The sequence below is a fragment of the Protopterus annectens genome, chromosome 1.part1 (genome assembly GCF_019279795.1).
Source record: "Protopterus annectens isolate FY-2018-M chromosome 1.part1, PAN1.0, whole genome shotgun sequence".
NCBI lineage: Eukaryota > Metazoa > Chordata > Ceratodontiformes > Protopteridae > Protopterus > Protopterus annectens.
In genome coordinates, this window is record NC_056726.1 from 1,260,611,335 (window position 1) to 1,260,632,152 (window position 20,818).

The following is a 20,818-nucleotide window of genomic DNA, read 5'->3' on the forward strand; positions in this document are numbered from 1 at the left end:
GTACAACACTATAAGAATGTTCAAACATTATGGGACATGATTATTGATAAAATACAATGGACCATGTGTTCATCATTACTTCATGTTGATTATTCTGTTCTCTGCTTTTTTGTCCATCTATGCAACCTTTACATTTAACTATTACAGAGGTTAATTGCCATAACTCTGTAAAAGCTATTTTAGTATATATTTTCAAACACTGGAAAAAATTCACATATGGTTTCTGGTACAATTTCCTTATGGTACATGCAAGATTACAGACCTGGACTCACTCAAAATTAGACATAAATCAAAAGAAACAATGCTTATATCTTCTTTTACATCGGGGTGTGGGAGATGAATATGTTGTATGCAAATGTCTGATGTTACAAGTTTGTTGATGTTCGATAACTGAGGTTTCATTCAAATAATTGCTTACTTTTTATTGTGATGATGTGCAAAAAAACATGTCATATGTGAAAAATGAATGGAAAAGCAATACATAATGTGGGATTATGACCTTCTCAATTATGAAAGGTTAACATTATTCTGGAAGTAATCCCAGTGTTTTCATTTCAGCAAGAAATGTGTGTTATATATCTATCTCCACCTAGTTTTGCTTTTTATGGCATTATCAAGGTATAAAATGCATGCATCCATTTTCATTGTAATATATATATATGTGTGTGTGTGTGTGTGTGTGTGTGTGTGTGTGTGTGTGTGTGTGTGTGTTATATACAAATATATCTATATATACATATATGTATATATGTATATGTGTATTTGTGTCTTTCGGCTTTTCCCGGTTAGGGGTCACCACAGCGGAACTCCGGTCCGCGAATGATTGGCAGTAGATTTTTTTACGTGCCGAGTTTGCCAGCCCTGACGCACAACCTTCAACGAAGGTACGCCCATTCACACATGTCTCCACACAGAAGACGCTCTAACAGAGAAACGAAAGGCACAACGTCTTGCTGTGAGGCGGCACCACCACCGCAGTATATGTATATGTGTATATATATATATATATATATATATATATATATATATATATATATATCATAACTCATAGGTGACATTTCAGATTTTTAAATATATAAATTATATTTATGTATTTATTTACAGAATTGCATATGTAAGTAGTCTACAAATATTTTCCCATAAATTCTTTACTGTGGTAATATCCTTTCAAGGTAAAGCTGAATACAAGAATTGACTTACTAATACAAAGCTTCTACACAAGATGGCAGCAAATACATAGAGATGACTTGTTATATTTAAATTGTACTTTGGAATTGAAAGTTGTTTAATCCAAGACCTTCAGCACTTGTAATTTTAATACATCCACTAGTCCTCTCAACTGTTATGATTTCTACAAACTACTATAATTTTTGACTTCAGATTTTGCCTTGCACCTCTTAGATTTACTGATTTTCTTCTGCTACTCCTCATAAAGATAGACTTGTTAATTGGTGTAAACATTATTAAATAACTGAAATAAGCCATTACAAAAATGTCTTATCACTAACTATATGAGATCTAGTATCTAAGGATTTTCTATTTCAAAAAAGTAAGAAGTGCTCCTCTTTTCAACCTTCTGCTACGATTTTTAAATGCCAGAGCCATGACTATGTGCAGAGGTTGAGAGGTACGAAAGTAGTTCTCATTTTAACAAGTCCTGTCCTCAGTATTGCACCTTTTTTCATAAATTCTGTTGGGCTTTTCATAAATTCTGTTTATTCCAATGATCTCAAGTTACATCTACTCATTTTTCCCTGACAAATGTTTATAGAGCACATTGTCTTTTTCCCGATGTCACTTGTGTTCTGTAATTTTTCTCCTGAAAAGTCTTCTCATTTTGCCTGCGTAAAAGTGGCCGTAGAAACATACTGCAACATATATTTTCCATACAACAGTCAATAAAATTGGAGGATAACATAGTCCCTATCTTATCTGTAACTTTAAACTCCTTTTACCTTGTTAAAATTTACAGATTCCACAATGACTACAACCACAGACATAATAGGTTCATAGGTTCATAGGTTCATACTAGGCTATCTGCCCTAGGGCATTTATAAGCCTAGCCAGAGTGTGTTTGGCTTTCGCCACCCATTTTAAATTAATTTTGCTATGCCATTTTTCGAGGTTAGTATACTGTGCCTCTGTCTAACAGTGACACAGAAGTGATACCTGGGGTAAACCTACGATCTCCCATCCACTCATCAAGATTCCTCTTGAAGAGAGTCAATGAGGGACTCTGCCTAACCTGGACTGGGATTTTATTCCAGAGTGAAGGGAGCCTCTGGGTTATGAATCTGTCCCTCCAGCATGTCCTATTTATTTCAGTGCTGAGGTTCAAGTCTCTCGAGCGCGTAGCTCGATGGGATTTGGATTTTCTGAGGTGCAGCATGTCCATTAATTCCGGGTTGGACATGGCTTTATATGTCAGGCACAGATCGCCTCTGAGCAGGCAGTATGCCACTGAGTAGAGCTGGAGTTTCTTTAACCGGGCAGCATATGGCATCTGTTTGAGCCCTTTGATCCTCTTGGTGAGGTACTTTTGGGGTCTTTCCAGTTGCTGCAGGTGTCTGGTAAGGTACATCCCAAAAGGGGCATTGTACTCAATTATGGGTCTGATGAGGAATGAGTAAAGAGGCACAATGACCTCCCCTGATCTAGATGTGAATCCCTTCGTGATTAGGTGGGCTATATAAAATGTTTTTCTAACCACTTTGGCCACGTGGTTGTCAAATGAGAGATTGCTATCAACTTGTGTCCCCAGGTCCATAATTACTTCTTCTGTACTTAATGGATTACCACCTATGTGGTAATTTGTGGGCACTTTGTTTTTGCCAAAGGGGATGACTATACACTTTTTGGTGTTTAGCTTGAGGCCATGGCTCTGGCACCAGTTGTCTGTTTCTATGAGGCCCTTTTGGAGGATGCTTGTGTCAGCTGGAGAATCGATTATGGTGCCCAGTTTGCAGTCATCTGCAAACATGGTCAGCCACATTCCTTCCGTGTTGGCCTGTACCTCCGAGAAGTATATACCGAACAAGAGAGGTCCCAGGACTGAGCCTTGTGGGATGCCACTTGTAACTGGTTTGGAGTCTGACATGGCTCCAGCAATTCTAGCCATGTGGATTCTGTCCTTGAGCCAGTTTGCAACCCATCTAGTGACATAGGGGTTTATATTTAAGTTGGTGAGCTTATCTATAATGCCCGAGTGGGGTATTGTATCGAAGGCTTTTGCGAGGTCCAGGTAGGCTGTGTGGACCACCTTCCCCTCATCAATGGCCTTGGTGACTGTTTCAAAGAAATTGACCAGGTTTAAGAGGCAGGATCTGCCCTTAACAAAGCCGAACTGGGTAGGATCCAGTGTCTGTAGGTCCCCAATATCTTTATTTATGAGGTCCATGATGATCCTTTCCATAGCTTTGCAGTCCAAGTGAGTCAGGCTTAGTTTCCAGGATCCGTTGAGGCACCACCTTTGTGGAGAGGGACCACTGTTGCTGTATGCCACTCTTTGGGTACATATCCTGTAGTAAGGCTGAGATTGAACAGTAGTTTTATGTTTGGGTTTAGCTCTTCTTGGAGTCCATGTAGGACACAGCCTGGGACACTGTCTGGTCCCATTGATGCTGTGTTTTTTACTTTGGAGAGGGCAAATCTTACCTGAGCATCTGAGATGTCAGCGGGGCAGCACTCTGCTGGGACAGATATTTGCCCTTTTGGTGGGGAGGGGGGGAGAAGTTTGTGCCGAACCTGTCAGATAGGATGTTGGCAATGTCTGTGGGTTTGGTGTATTTTTTGTCATTTTGGACTAATTCTGAGCATATCTGGGAATTCCCACCCAGGTTCCTAACATAACTAAAGAAAGCCTTGTGATTATCCTTAGTGTCCTGTGCAATTTTTCTCTCGAAGCTGGCCTTAGGCGATTTTATGAGTGCCCATAGTTTTTTGCTAATACTGATCAGAGATGCCTTCCCTTTTTGGGATTTTGCTCTATCATGTAGTAGCTTCCTCTGTCTATTGTATAGTTTGTTTATGGCTGGGGTCCACCAGACAGGACGTCTGCCTTTGGAGGATTGGGTCTTGGTTTTATTTGGGATTGCATGATCCATGCATTCCTGAAGGTGTTCATAGAATGCATTTATAAAGGATTCTGCGGTCTGGATCATATTTTCCACAGGCCCGGGGGCTTTGAAGGATTCCACCTCAGTTTTGAGGAGTGTGAAATTTGCTTTAGAGAAGTTTTTCACTGTGGTTTTCTGGGCAGGGGGTGGGGTCGGGATGTGAATATCCAGTGAGATTAGTTTATGGTCTGATCTTACCAGTGAGGGATACACTTCTGGTCTGCAGCATAGAGTCCCCATGTGGGTGATGATCAGGTCCAGTACATTTTCCCCTCTTGTGGGAGTGGTAACAAGTTGTTCCATAGCATTTGAGTTTATAAATTCTAGGAACCTATGGGCTTGGGTGTTGGAGCTAGAGTAATGCTCCCAGTCTATGTTTGGGTAGTTGAAGTCGCCCAATATAATGGTGTTTGGAGAGACCTTTATATTTTCCAGTGTTCTCAGGAAGGCCGAGTGGGGTTCCTGGGTTTGGGAGGGTGGTCTGTAGCAGGCTATAAACTGGAAGGCAGTTTTACCCACTGTTAGTTGCACATGGATAGTCTCTGATGCATCGTGCTGTGCCACCAACCTGGAGGTGTGGGTATCTTTGACGAATATTGATACTCTCCATCCTTTTGTGGTTCAGTCCAAGTTTTGGGGCCGAAAAGCATGGTATGAGGTATAACCTGGTAGTGCTGGGGTGCTCTTGGGAGCCTTGAACCAGGTTTCTGTTACTACACAGATATCAATGTTCTCCATGCTAAGGAGAGTTTTGAGTGCATGCATCTTGAGGTTTAGACTTCTGGCGTTGAGTAGCATTACTCTTAGTTTCTTATCCCTTGTGATACCTATGGAGGTGGGTTTGTCTTTTGAGCCTTGCCTAAAAAAGGCACTATGGGGGTAGCAAGAGCCTTTGCCAATATCCGAAAGCCCAGGGGTGACAGGTGCAAGCCGTCCCTAGCGAAGCATCGTGGCTTGTCGAGCATGTCATCCCAGGCTGACAGGCATTGGATCCCCTTTGAATGACACCAATACTTAAGCCAATTGTTGAAATTGATCATCTTGTCTTCATATTGTGGCATCATTCTTGGTGAGGGTAAGATGCTACTCAAGGTCAGGGTCATACCGGCCTGGGCTACATGCTCAGAGAGCTCCTCTATGTCTCTTTTCATGTAGTCCAGGGAGGTACATCTCAGGTCATTCACACCAGCATGGACAATGACTCAGTCATACTTGTACTTGTCTTGGAGTGACCTGAGTGCTTGTGTTATGTGGCGGATCCTAGCGCCCGACAGGCAGCTCACCGTGACCTTCTCCTTGTTCAGCCTGGTGAGCAGGACGTCAGTGTGCCTGACGATAGAGTCACCTATTACAAGTGTAACAGGTGTGTTGTTTAGCCTTAAGGGCTTTGACTGTTCGGTACACTGGCTTTGTGAGCTATGTGTTGCACGTGTTTTGTTTTGGGTAGCAGTTGCTTGGGTGTCTGCTTTGGAGGTCTCTGCTGCTTAGGCAGATTTTTATTTAGAGCCTCTGAGTATGTTTTTGTGTGTTTATGTGTTTGGTTTGCTGTCATGGTAGGTCTATGTGAGACTGGAATTGTAGTGAGTGTGGTTTCCTTCTCCTCCTGACTGGTTATGCCAGTACTGAGTTGAGAGAGCTTAGCCTCCAGTTTGGCTATATGGTTGCATCTCTCACATGTGTTGGAATTTGTTGGGAGGAGGAGAGGGTTGTCTGTGTACATGAGGCAGTTGTAACATTGCCTCAAGATTCCCAGATTCACCAGCTGGACCGGAGAGGAGATTGACAACTGACCTTTGGACATGCTAGAATAGTATTGGGAATTCCTTTATAATTGAAAAAAGGGCTAATGGGGAAGAAGGTACTCAAGGGGAGTTTGTGAGGGTGTAGTGCGTTTAATTTTTTAGTGTTGACTTATATAATTGCTTTAGTGAGCAAGTGTCAGGTAACTTAAATGCAATGTGTTACAGGTAACTTAAATGCAAAAACAACAAACAGTAACTTTCTTTCAAGTGAAACAAGAAAATAAGTACAGTAAGCAATGCAGATATCACTAGGGATCCACAGAAGCGCTGAAAAGCCACATTTTAGGTGGAATTAGCATTTCAGGAAAATAACAAGCAAACAAACAACAAGCATACAAACAAAGCTAGATTCAGCAGGCCTGGATCTAGTCTATGCTACAGCAAACAAGGTGTACCAATTTCAGTAAGAAACAGTTCAAATATGCAGGCACTATAAGCCTTTAACCAGAAATTCCCAGCTCAGAAGGGCAGAGTCCAGCCTCTCCTCCCACAAGAGTGCAGACCACGAACCTTCTTAATGTAAAATAACTGGCCTGAAGCCCAAGTGCTTAAACCAGAACTAATACACTTTTAGAATAACAGACACCGAGCCCTCAATCAGCAGTTCTCAACTTAGAAGGCTGTAAGCTACCTGTCCTGCCACCACAGTGCAGGCCACAAACCTTCCTAATGTAAAACAACTGGTCTGAAGCCTAAGTGCTTAATCCAAAAGGCTTAGAATGATAGCTACACTTTAATCAAGTTAATACCAAGCAGTAATAAATACAATTGAATACTTTAAAGAATGCCTGGATTAGTGCTCAAGTTATACAAACAAAGCTATATTCAGCAGGCCTGGATCTAGTGTATGCTACAGCAAACAAGGTATACCAATTTCAGTAAGAAGCAGTTCAAATATGCAGGCACTATAAGCCTTTAACCAGAAATTCCCAGCTCAGAAGGGCAGAGTCCAGCCTCTCCTCCCACAAGAGTGCAGACCACGAGCCCTCTTAATGTAAAATAACTGGCCTGAAGCCCAAGTGCTTAAACCAGAATTAATACACTTTCAGAATAACAGACACTGAGCCCTCAATCAGCAGTTCCCAACTTAGAAGGATGCAAGCTACCTGTTCTGCCACTAAAGTGCAGACCACAAACCTTCTTAATGTAAAACAACTGGTCTGAAGCCCAAGTGCTTAAACTAAAAGGCTTAGAATGATTTACACCAAGCAGTAATAAATACAATTGAGTACTTTTAAGATGACGTAAAAGCAAACTAAAGTAGGAAGAAACACAAATACAGTAAAAGCAGATACATTTTTTTTTTTTTTTGAGTGAGCAAATGAGATGGGCCAAGGAGTTACAGGACAGAAACAAGTGCAAATGCAGGCCTTCAAATTAGAAAGTTGAGAGAGATGGAAAACCGCCCAAATGGCCAATAACTACAAATTCTGGGCCAGAACCACTCCCTATGTGTTAGACAGGTTACCTAATGCTTACCACTCCCACTGATAAGCTAGAAGGCTTCCCTCCAACACAGAAAGGCTTGGGGGGGCTCAGAAGCTTACAAACAGTCCTGGATTCAGCAAATCTGTATCTGGAACACTAATTACAGGAAAGGTAGGAAACAGGATTACATTTTTTTTAATATATATATATATATATATATATATATATATATATTTAAAAATATATATTTAATATATATATATATTTTTAATACATATATTTTTTAATAATAGCCTTCTACAAAGTTGTATCTAAACTGATTTCTTACTACCATCTCATTTCTGTATGGTATGTGTAACTTCTTATCAGCAGCTTCATGCAACACTGATGGACTGTGTAAATAACGTACACATTTCAAGCCACATTGTTTAACTACAGATACACAGCATGAACATAGCAAATAAAACCATCATCCTCGGTGATAACCAACATAAACTGGAAATCCCTCATCTCCAACTACCCTTCTAATAGTATAAACTTATATTGGTTTACCCAACTCATAACAACCCCTACACACATAGTAAACAAAGAAACTAAATCAACCCTAAACTGGATACATGTCACACACCCTCATAAATATTCCCAAACAGGAACCCTCCCTAATATCTCAAGTGACCACTTACCCACATTCACCCATAGAGCCCATATGCAAACAATAAAATCCCATTTGTACAGAACTTCTAGAAAACTTGCCCATTTCAATCAAAAGGCTTTGATAGACATTCTAAAAGCCCACAAGTGGCACCCAACTAAAACTCTTCCTCTGGATTACACTGTAAACTACTTTAACAATGTCTTACTACACTCGACAGCTTAGCCCCCATGCAAACTAAAAGAATTAACTGCCTTGATCATAAGTGATGTATAATGTTTGTAAACTAAAAATATGTGAAGATGGTTTGTTTTCATTTAGATAAATATATGATTGCCATAAGTGATAATTTAACAAAGATGTTTCTTGTTTAAAAAAACACATCCCTAAAAAATTTTGGATATCCATTAAAGAAATCTTACATCCCGGCTGAAAATTCAACCCAAGCCCCTCTTTCAATAACTCACTACTCAAAACTGCAATGCAGTTCAACTTTTATTTTACAGACAGTATAGCATCTCTCACTTAGGATTCCTCAATATTTAATCTCAGCCCTGGCCAACAGCCCTGTATCATCACAACCACTTTCACCTTCAAACCTCTGCCCACATCCTATATAAAACTACTCTTAAAGAAATTTAAACTGTGCTCTTCTTCAGCTGATGACCTTCTAAGTGGGAACCTAAAAATAGCTGCCAATAGTATTGCCTGTCCTGTCTTAATCCTTATAAACAGGTCAGTCTAGGAATCCTACATTCCCTCTCTCTGGAAAAAAGTCACACATTATCATTCTGCACAAAAGTGGAAATTCAACAGACATTAATAAATTTAGACCTATAGCAATCTTATCTCCCCTTGCCAAAATACTTGAAAAATGTATTCAGAAACAATTGCTAGACTATCTCCTGCAGGAAGAGCTCCTATCCCTTATACAACATGGCTTCCATCCTTTCCATAGTACTAGCACTGCCCTTCTAACCTATATGGATACTGTCAATAAAGCTAGAGATAATGGCAAACTAATCTCTTCCTTATTTCTAGATTTGTCTAAAGCCTTCAACACAGTTTGTCACAGCAAACTTCTCCTTCAAATGTCCTCACTAGATCTCTTTCAGTCCACTAGTCTGTGGTTCAAAACCTACCTGTCCAGTAGGTATCAGTCAGTAAAATAGCACTCCATGCTCTCCTCTTACCTCCCAGTCACCAGTGGTGTACCACAAGACTCTATCCTTGCCCCCCCCGTTTAACATTTTCACCAACACCCTCTATACACCCACTCAACAGGCAACCCTAATAAATATGCAGATAATTCCACTCTCATTTGCACATCTGACAAAATGACACACCTCCAAAAAATTACAGTCACTGAAACATGGCTTTGTAACTCACAACTCTTGTTTAACCAAAAAAAGTTTTCCGTAAATCCCTCTCACATGAAAAAAAAACAAAATTAAAATTCTTACTTGATAATACAACCGTGATAGTGGATGACAAGCTTACATTTGACCCGAATATACAAAATTGCTTAAGAAAAACTCATGAAAAACTAGGGATGCTTTACCAAGCCAAAAACGTTCTCACCAATGCAACTAAAACTAGACTTGCCACTGCTTATCTCCTCCCCACATTTCTGTAAAGTACTCCCAGCCTTACTAACCTCCAGGCTTCACAAAAATTAAAACTTGAACAATACTATAACAAAGCTGATAAATTTGCAGCAAATATTCCTTTCAGAACCCACCACTGTATTGCACTAAAAAGCCTAAAATGGTTAGAACTGCCTCATCGACTAATATGTACACAGCTTCTTACCACCTGTAAGATTATCCAGCATCCATCTGCCTGTTCAGCACTAAAAGCCATTCTACATAACTATTCCCAGTCAGTCATTGCGATCCAGTGAACAAAAACTCCTGTCTGTCTAAAGACCTATCAGATCTGCCAGGCACTGTCTGTTTTCATACAAGGTTGTTAAGACCTGGAACTTATAAACAAAGACATTGGCAACCTTCAAACACTGGACCCCATGCAGTTTGGGTTCGTGAAAGCCCGATCTTCTCTCCTGAACCTGATTGACTTCTAATCAGTTTCCAGAGCCGTGGACAAGAGTAGGGTGGTCCACACAACCTATCTGGACCTCGCCAAGGCCTTCGACAACATCCTCCACTCTGGAATCATAGATAAACTTACTAAGCTGGGCATTAATCCCTACATCACTCGATGTGTTACCAACTGGCTTACTGGCAGAACCCACACTGTAAAAGTAGCTGACTCCAAATCCAGCACCAGAAAAGTGACAAGTGGAGTACTTCAGGGTTCAGTCCTGGGACCGCTCTTGTTTGGCATGTACTTCTCTGAAGTACAGGCCAACATTTAGGGACTCTGGCAGGGGCGGCCCGTGCTATCGGTCTGCCGGACTGCAGCCCCCTCAGAATGAAATAAAAATAGAAAAAAAATATTTTTTTAATTTTTGCGGACTTCGCGCATGCGCAGTAGTCCCGACTACTGCGCGTCTATGCGCATGCTCCAGGTAGTCCAGCAGGACCCATAGGGAACACATGGAGACGTCTGTGCACTTTTAAAGTGCACAGACTCACTGGGATGATGTCTCGGGGCCGGACTGCAACAGCAGCAGTCAGAACAGTCTCGGACTCTCGTCGGGAGGTTTGTTTGATGTCAGGGATCTCGCGGGTCTTGGGAGTATTGCGCGGGTTAGCTGGATATTATGGAGAAGGAGAACTTCAACGGGCAGGTAAGTGTATGGTGCTTTTTACTTTTACAATGATGTGTATGGTACTTGCTTTTATTTTATACGTTGTGTATGGTACTTGCTTTTATTTAATACGTTGTGTATGGTACTTGCTTTTATGTTATATTAGTTGTGTATGGTACTTGCTTTTATGTTATATTAGTTGTGTATGGTACTTGCTTTTAGTGTGTGTGTGTGTAAATGCCCCAGGTGCTCATGGTGGTGTGGTAGGGAATACCTCAGGCTTGAACCCTGTACCCTGTATGCAGGTGTTAAAGACTTGAGTTCCCTACCCACCACCATTTGTAAAAAAATTGCAGATTTTTGCCTCATATTTGATCTGATCTGTTCCTCATAATATCTGTGGTTTGTAAATGTTGCAATGCTTGATATTTGATAGTGTAGTAGCAGCATTGTTGCCTCACAGCTGCAGGTTATCAGGTTTGATTCTTCGCTGGGGTTCCTTCTTTGTGGGGTCTGTATCTTTTCCCTGTGTTTGTGTGGGTTTGCTTTTGTGTCTTCCTCCCATGTTACAAAGACATGTCTGCATTATTTCTTCCTGGGCCTCTGCTGAAAATTGTTCTTTTGTTCCAAGTCAGACTGTCCTGATTAACAAATGTTAAATAAAATTGACAGGCATTTATTTGAATTTCAGACTTCAGGTTTCTGAATGTTTAATTCCTTGTATATTTGATGGTGCAGTGGTAGTGTTGTTGCCTCACAGCTATAGGTTTTTCTGGTTTGATTCTTGGTTGGGGTGGCTTCTATGTGGAGTCTGCATCTCCTCCCTGTGTTTGTGTGGATTTGCTCTGGTGCCCTGCCATTTTACAAAGACGTGTCTGCAGTATTAATCCCTGCGTCTCTGCTGAAAATTGTTTTTGTTCTGTCCGCAGTAAAATTGACAGGCATTTGAATTTCAGACTTCAGGTTTCTGAATGTTTAACTTCTTACATATTTGATGGTGCAGTGGTAGTATTGTTGCCTCCCAGCTATAGGTTTTCTGGTTTGATTCTTGGTTGGTGTGGCTTCTATGTGGAGTCTGCATCTCCTCCCTGTGTTTGTGTGGATTTGCTCTGGTGCCCTGCAATTTTACAAAGACGTGTCTGCAGTATTAATCCCTGCGTCTCTGCTGAAAATTGTTTTTGTTCTGTCCGCAGTAAAATTGACAGGCATTTGAATTTCAGAATTCAGGTTTCTGTATGTTAAATTCCTTGCATATTTGATGGTGCAGTGGTAGTATTGTTGCCTCACAGCTATAGGTCTTCTGGTGCAGTGGTAGTATTGTTGCCTCACAGCTATAGGTTTTCTGGTTTGATTCTTGGTTGGGGTGGCTTCTGCGTGGAGTCTGCATCTCCTCCCTGTGTTTGTGTGGATTTGCTCTGGTGCCCTGCCATTTTACAAAGACGTGTCTGCAGTATTAATCCCTGCGTCTCTGCTGAAAATTGTTTTTGTTCTGTCCGCAGTAAAATTGACAGGCATTTGAATTTCAGACTTCAGGTTTCTGAATGCTTAAATCCTTGCATATTTGATGGTGCAGTGGTAGTATTGTTGTCTGACAGCTATAGGTTTTCTGGTTTGATTCTTGGTTGGGGTGGCTTCTATGTGGAGTCTGCATCTCCTCCCTGTGTTTGTGTGGATTTGCTCTGGTTCCCTGCCATTTTACAAAGACGTGTCTGCAGTATTAATCCCTGCATCTCTGCTGAAAATTGTTTTTGTTCTGTCCGCAGTAAAATTGACAGGCATTTGAATTTCAGACTTCAGGTTTCTGAATGTTTAATTCCTTGCATATTTGATGGTGCAGTGGTAGTATTGTTGCCTCACAGCTATAGGTTTTCTGGTTTGATTCTTGGTTGGGGTGGCTTCTGCGTGGAGTCTGCATCTCCTCCCTGTGTTTGTGTGGTTTTGCTCTGGTGCCCTGCCATTTTACAAAGACGTGTCTGCAGTATTAATCCCTGCATCTCTGCTGAAAATTGTTTTTGTTCTGTCCGCAGTAAAATTGACAGGCATTTGAATTTCAGACTTCAGGTTTCTGAATGTTTAGTTCCTTGCATATTTGATGGTGCAGTGGTAGTGTTGTTGCCTCACAGCTATAGGTTTTCTGGTTTGATTCTTGGTTGGGGTGGTTTTTATGTGGAGTCTGCATCTCCTCCCTGTGTTTGTGTGGATTTCCTCTGGTGCCCTGCCATTTTACAAAGACGTGTCTACAGTATTAATCCCTGCGTCTCTGCTGAAAATTGTTTTTGTTCTGTCCGCAGTAAAATTGACAGGCATTTGAATTTCAGACTTCAGGTTTCTGAATGTTTAATTCCTTGCATATTTGATGGTGCAGTGGTAGTATTGTTGCCTCACAGCTATAGGTTTTCTGGTTTGATTCTTGGTTGGGGTGGCTTCTGCGTGGAGTCTGCATCTCCTCCCTGTGTTTGTGTGGATTTGCTCTGGCGCCCTGCCATTTCACAAGGACGTGTCTGCAGTATTAATCCCTGAGTCTCTGCTGAAAATTGTTTTTGTTCTGTCCGCAGTAAAATTGACAGGCATTTGAATTTCAGACTTCAGGTTTCTGAATATTTAATTCTTTGCATATTTGATGGTGCAGTGGTGGTATTGTTGCCTCACAGCTATAGGTTTTTTGGTTTGATTCTTGGATGGGGTGGCTTCTGTGTGGAGTCTGCATCTCCTTCCTGTGTTTGTGTGGATTTGCTCTGGTGCCCTGCCATTTTACAAAGACGTGTCTGCAGTATTAATCCCTGCGTCTCTGCTGAAAATTGTTTTTGTTCTGTCCGCAGTAAAATTGACAGGCATTTGAATTTCAGACTTCAGGTTTCTGAATGTTTAATTACTTGCATACTTGATGGTGCAGTGGTAGTATTGTTGCCTCACAGCTATAGGTTTTCTGGTTTGATTCTTGGTTGGGGTGGCTTCTGCGTGGAGTCTGCATCTCCTTGCTGTGTTTGTGTGGATTTGCTCTGGTGCCCTGCCATTTTACAAAGACGTGTCTGCAGTATTAATCCCTGCATCTCTGCTGAAAATTGTTTTTGTTCTGTCAGCAGTAAAACTGACCGGCATTTGAATTTCAAACTTCATGTTCTTCAGAATACATAGTAGCACAACCTTTTTTTCTAGCAATTTTCTAAGTTTATAAGATGAATATTTTAAATTTGTCCCTATTTTTGGGACTGTATTCCCCCATTATTGGCTTCGTCCAGGTTTTTGTGCTAAGGTTGACAGCTATGGCAAGAACTGAATTCACTGAATATGTTTGAGGGCTGTATTCCCTCATTACTGGGTTTGTCCAAGTGTTTTGTACTAAGAGGTTGACAGCTATGGTGAGAACTGAATTCACTAAATGATAGCCATTTAAGTTTCAGTCTTCCTCTCTTTTACAAAGTAGCTGATGTGGCGTAGTGGTATGTTACTCTGACTGTTTTTTGCTCAGGGACCTTGGCAGTAAAATGTATGGTGGCAACAAAACATTTTATTCTAGCAACTTTCCAAGATTATACAAGCAATGTTTAATGTGTCCCTGGTTTTTGGGCTTTTGACCCCCCACCAATACATTTTGGCTTTTTCCAGTTTTCTTGAGCTGCGAAGTTGAGATGCAGTTGAGTATTGAGTAGATTTTACAAGGAGCTGAGAGCTGCAGGGGAATAGAAGTTTAGTGCTTTGCCTAGTTAATACTATAGCACAACAGGTTGTGTACTTGCTTTTGAGGCAGAAGGCTGCGGGTTCTACTCCCACAAGGGGTGGATGCTGCCATACTGAGAATGTTCTCCTTGGTGAAGATACTAACTATGAGCCTGTTATCAGTTTGCCATCCATTTCTTCTTGCAATATTATTACTAGCTTATCATTTTTTAATGTAATATAGGCAATTTATTCCTGAGGGGCAACAGTAACTTTATTTTTCGATGAAACCATGAAATATAAAGGTGATTGCTAGCAGCAACTGCTTCATTAGTTACAGATTTCTTTAATGTGGAATTATTTAGATGACTTACTTCAGAGATTGTGCATATTTACTGATAATGGACTGTAGAATTGTGCATATTTACTGATAAAGGTGGACTGTAGAATTGTGCATATTTACTGATAATGGTGGACTGTAGAATTGTGCATATTTACTAATAATGGTGGACTGTGGAATTTTGCATATTTACTAATAATGGTGGACTGTAGAATTGTGTATATTTACTAATAATGGTGGACTGTGGAAGTCTGAGTAGACTTTTTTATGATAAATGTTCTCAACTGGGCAGTTTTGCCATTATGGGTGCATATGGTTTGTTTCATTGCTTACTGGAAAAATGTTCAAAACAAATTTAAAACACCCTCTAACAAGTGTACTGTATTGTATAAGGAATATAATTTTAGTACAATGAGGAAGGTGTATCAAAGAGCACATGTATGTTTCATATTCAAGGGGCCTATGATTTGAAAACAGCCCAAAATTAATCTTTATCTGCCACTGGCAAAATGTATTTTCTTTGAATGTGGGTTTCAATGCTGTTTCAATGAATGTGAGTTTCTAGGGCAGAGAAGTTTTAATGCTAAGTTTTCATTGTGAGACTGCATTGCTTTGTTTAACAGATGACTTAGTGTTTGTGCTGTAAAATACAAAATAAAACTTTCAAATGAAGTCCAACTCATCATAGAAGTAAATCAGTATGCACATTAGTGTTTATGGTAAATGGAGTGAAATAGCCAAGTAATGGTTCATTGGAATGGCTGCAGAGGCTCCATTCAACCATTATTTTGTCAGGGGGGAAGGGCAGCAAACTCAGACAGGCCCAGCTGAACTATACCTCCCAACTGTCCAGATTTTCAAAGAATGAATAGATTTTTGCTTCTTATTTTTGGTTTGTTCTTCATAAAATTTGTAGTTTTCTGGCAAATCATTTAGGAATTAAGTCACTAAATAATAAGTTTCAGACTTCATAACCTTCAGAAAAATGCATGTTAAAGTAAGAGCTGTTCTATCAACTGTCTCAATTTATACAAGAGCAATTTTAGTACTGTTTATATGTGCCCCAATATATTTGGCCTTGTTCAGATTTACTGCATTAACAGGTTGAGAGGTACATGCAAATAAATTGCTTTATAGAATTAAGCATAGCCAACCTCTCAACTGTCCCCAATTTTTGGCTCAAAATGTTGCTCTTTCCCCTAATAATCCCTCCGCAAAATAGCAATTTTGGAAGAAAACATGGAGGGTTTACAATTAAGAAATAACTGTAATAATCAAAGTTATAGATTACTTGAAATGCATGTAGATTATTTTATTTTGTCAGCTGCTCAAGGTAGCAGTACTAATATTAAAGTGTCCCTTCTTTGGCAGGTAGCAGCTGTATTGTGTGTCTATTTTATATTTTTGCATCACATTTTTGGTCCATTTTTCATAAAGTTGTATTTTTTGGCAAATTAGTGACAAATCACTAAAGACTGAAGTTAGAAAATGACAGACATTTGAGTTTCAGAGTGTATACCCTTCAGAAAATTCATGCTAATGAAGACCTATTCTATTATCTTTCTAAGTTTATTAGAGCAATATTTAAAAATTGTCCTTATTTTTGGGCCTTTGTCCCACTTCTGTGTATGGCTTTGTCCAGATTTCTTGCTCTTGAGGTTGAGAGGTATGACAAATGTGTCAGGGCCATCACAGTCAGCCAGAGAAATTTCAAATTGTGACATGCTTGTTGCACCCCACCCCCCCATGTAGTGACTCTGGATGTGTCCAAGCAAGGCAAGGAGTAGTTGTATCTACCTTGGATGGGGAGGACAAACTGCATAAGTACTACAGTGGCTTTTCATCTGTCCTTGATTTTGCAGAATGGTCTGGTTTCTGTCATATTTTTGTACTGTTGATTTATGCTTATTACTCAGATTTATGCTTATTACTCAAAGCGCCTGTTGCTCTGTGTTTAAGTAGCAATGCTTTAATGACCATAAGGTAAGCTTGTCTGAGATCGTAAGATGCAAGTAAGCTTTAATAAGCATACTGTTAAAGAATTGCCAACATTGAAAGCCTTTCTGTTGTTGCCATGCAGAGAATACTTGACTAGATAATGTATAAGCCTTGGGTATTAAAGGACAGGATTCCATTATTTTAAAAAGCTCATTACACTTGTTGGAGACTTCCAGTCATCTCTACAGACTTTACCCGTAAACTAAACAGAATGCCAATCATGTGTGGTCCATAACCTGTACAGTAGTCCTTTAAGCAATGTATCTTGAGCTTGTTTCTTGTTTGCTTTTCATTTTTTACTTTTATCATGTTTTCCCCATGAAACAAGTTGTCAGGCAGCAGCAGGTCTTTTTTGGATAAGAAACATTTTTACAAGTGGGGGCATCACATAGATTTCTACTTTCAGCATGTTACTTGGTACTTTAATAAAGCTGAATATATTATAATTAGAACTGCAGTGCAAGGAGAAGTGGTTTGAGTTGAGTGCTTCTGTTTTTTCTTATACTTGATTTTGACTGGCATTCCAGTAATGTATTTAAAAAGTAATTTATTTTTTCATGCCTCACAACCTTTTGTTTCCGTCTAGATATTAAGTAAGCTGTCATGCAGCCAATGCATTGAAATATTTTTATTCTTCTACACTTATTTTTGTCTTGATTGGACTTTCATAATGATGGTTTGCCACCCAGGGCAGCGTATTTAATTAAAGTTAGTTTTTTGTGGTTTTGTGCATAGCTCCTCCCCTTTCAGGTTGACCACACCCCCTCTCATTGACCCCACCCATTCAGCTGTCTCCTGCAGCCCCCCCTGTGATTTGAAGTCACCAGCCGCCACTGGACTCTGGCTAACAAAGTTCGCAGATGACTGCAAACTGGGAGCCATTATTGAATCCCCAAATGATTTGGATATTCTACAAAAGGGCCTTCCAAAAACAGATGCTTGGTGCCAGAGCCATGGGCTCAAGCTCAATGCCAAGAAATGTATAGTTATCCCCTTTGGGAAAAAACATGTACCCATGAATTACCACATAGGTGGCAGTACACTAAACACCGAAAGTGTGATAAGAGACTTAGGGACACAGGTGGACAATGGTCTCACCTTCGATAACCACATCGCCATATCAGTCAGGAAATCCTTCTATGTGGCACACCTCATCACTAAGGGCTTTTCATCAAGAAAAAAGGAGGTCATTGTCCCACTGTACTCATACCTCATTAGACTCTTTATAGAATACAATGCCCAATTTGGTATTTACCTCTCAAGACATCTGCAACAACTTGAAAGGCCACAGAAATGCCTCACTAAAAGAATCACAGGCCTAAAGCAGATGCCCTATGCTGACCGTCTAAAAAAACTCCACCTGTACTCTGTTGCATATTGTCTACTCAGAGGCGATCTCTGCTTAACATACAAGGCCATGTCAAACCCAGAGCTGTTGGACATGTTACACTTAAGGAAATCCCAATCCCTCAGAGACACACGCTCCAGGGATCTAAACCTTATCATCACAATGAACAAAACGTGCTGGAGGGATAGGTTCCTAACCCAGAGACTCCCCTGACTCTGGAATAGACTGCCCATACATGTCAAGAAGAGCGCCTCTTTGGCTTTGGCCTTCTTCAAAAGGAACCTTGATGATTGGATGGGAGATAGGAAATTCACTCCAGGGATCACGTCAGTCGTCCTGCTAGACAGGGGTCCAGGGAAGTAAATACTGTGGGAAGAAATCACCAGGGAATTGTTGTGGCTAGGCTTGTATAGGCCCTAGGGCTGATAGCCTAGTATCAACCTATGAACCTATGAACTCCTTACCTGTACCCATCTGGTCAATACCCTCCCATCTTTAAAAAACACTCTGAAAGACTTCCTAGATAAAATCTGGCTTTGTTCTTGCTCAAAACCAGGATAAACTATGTCCCTAAATGTGAACAAGTACCTTTTCATTTTTTATACCTCCTTACTCTCCCTTCTTCACTTACTTCCTTATTGCTATCTAATTCTCTTCCATGACTTTCTCTCTAAATTTACAATAAGCCTGTTTTTCTCTCACTTCATATTGCAATTCCTGTTTGTATTAGACTAACTTGCCTTTAATTTCTCTACAATCTGTCAAAAATGTCTATAAATATTAAGTGATTATCATATAACTTGTATCGATTCTTAACCAATATTTTTATATTATCAAATTTGTTAAAATTATTTAAACTGCAGATGTTTTTGTTTTATTTTTGAAGATTGTAAAATTATTGTTCTTAAAATGTTTTGTAATAATTTGGAAATTTTTTCTATGGGCCTCCACTGAAAATGAGCTTCTACCCAGTCGGACTTTCCCGATAATCAGATGTCAATCAATCAATCATTCAATCCATCAATAAATAAATGTAACTGTGCCTTCCCATTAGTGCACTACTGGCCATATTTGTTAATTTAGCTATGTCCTCATTTCATTTATTTTCCTGGTACCATTTCAAATCAATCTGTTTTTCATCTTTGTTATCCTTTTGATAAATATGCTCTGTAAAGAATAAATTCTCCTCACTCTCAACAATTTTAGAATGTGGAACATAATAATGCATTGTGGATGGTGACTGTCATGGAACAAATACTGTATTACATCACTACCACAAACCTTCAGGCTCATGCTCAGGTGTGATGTTCCCTGTGGGAGACTCAGGAAACAGGTTAGCAATGAGAGCAACTTTAATCTCCCTTATTTGGCATGTTCATGTCAAACAAGACAATGTAAATACATTCTGTATTTCTTGCATATCATCTCTTGACAGCACAAAAGATTAATACTATGAGCTGGTAATAAACTGCTTTGTGTTGTCCATGGTTTGATTCTGCCAGCCTCCATTTGCCTGTTGTGTTTTCTAAGTAAGTCACTTAATTAAATCAGTCCTTTAAACCACATGGAATAAACTGGGTTGGCTCCTTAACAGTGCCCAGGACTGCATACCTAGTGACTATAAACCTATCTAATTACAGAAGGCCTAGGTTTTAACTAATCCATATGCCTTTTATACAAAACCTCAGCATCATTTTCTTCTACTTTGTATGAAACAGAGCCATCCTTTTCTACAGTGCTACCTGGGCCTCCCTAAGTAGCATCCATGAGATACACTAAATTATCTTCAGAAAGTGCTCTGTTACTGTCGCATTTGTGAGGATGAAATTGTTGAAAGTACTGCTGCTTTGAAACAGTGCCGGTCATACCAAGTTTCATAAAATCCCATCTGGTTTCCATGTCTACTTAAGATTAACTCTGTTGTTACTTGACCCATAGTCCAATTTGCTCCTTTGTACCAGTTTTGAAAGTTTGTAGGAGTCGTCCAGTTTGGGTTAGGCTGCAGTTCTGTAATGGAGTATTCCATTTTGTTTAACAAAGCAAACAATTCTTCTGATGTATACTAGGTTTCATTGTTAGTCAGAGTACATTCAAACATGCCATAAGCAGCAATTAGCTTTCTTAAATGACAAACAATAACATGAGACATGATTTCTACAAATGAAAAGCATAACTATTTCAATATGCATCCATTTCTTTCATGAATGCATTATTCACAAAACGTCCTGTAAAATCAGTTTGTTCAAGGGTTCATAGGTGATTACAAGGCTAATGACCCCTAGGGAACCTTTTTAACGTCTAATAATGCTTCCTAAATGTATATGACATCTTTTGATACCGTAGGGTTATTTTATGGGGGTATACGTAGGCTTGGGCATGGGTGTTCAAGCATTTATAGGATGCTTCTGTCTACTAGAGAAATAGGTGCAAGACCAGGGATACATTTTTGATTCCCCATCCACTGATCCAAGTTACGCTTGAATTGGGTTAGGGAGGAACTCTGCTTCACATGGATTATGCCTGTTCCAGAGAAGATGTAGTCTCTAAGACACATGCCTGTCCCCACAGCATGTCCTATTTATGTTGCAGATTAGGTTTAGGTCCCTAGATTGGGTGATTCTGATAATATTCTGTAGGACACCAAGAACAGGGAAAGGGCTTTAGGGCAATCTGCACAAGACATGTTGTTTAGGCCATATATTCTTTTTGTAAGAAACCTCATGGATGGCCCAGTTGTTGCATTTGCCTGGTCAAGTAGATATCAA

The 20,818-nt window shown here is 39.9% G+C and overlaps 1 protein-coding gene across 1 annotated transcript in view; it reads left to right on the forward strand.

The window, feature by feature from the left end:
- The window catches only part of LOC122816096 (carbonic anhydrase-related protein 10-like), a 1,019,679-nt gene that overhangs the window by 904,609 nt on the left and 94,252 nt on the right, over window positions 1-20,818 (forward strand). The window lies entirely within an intron of this gene.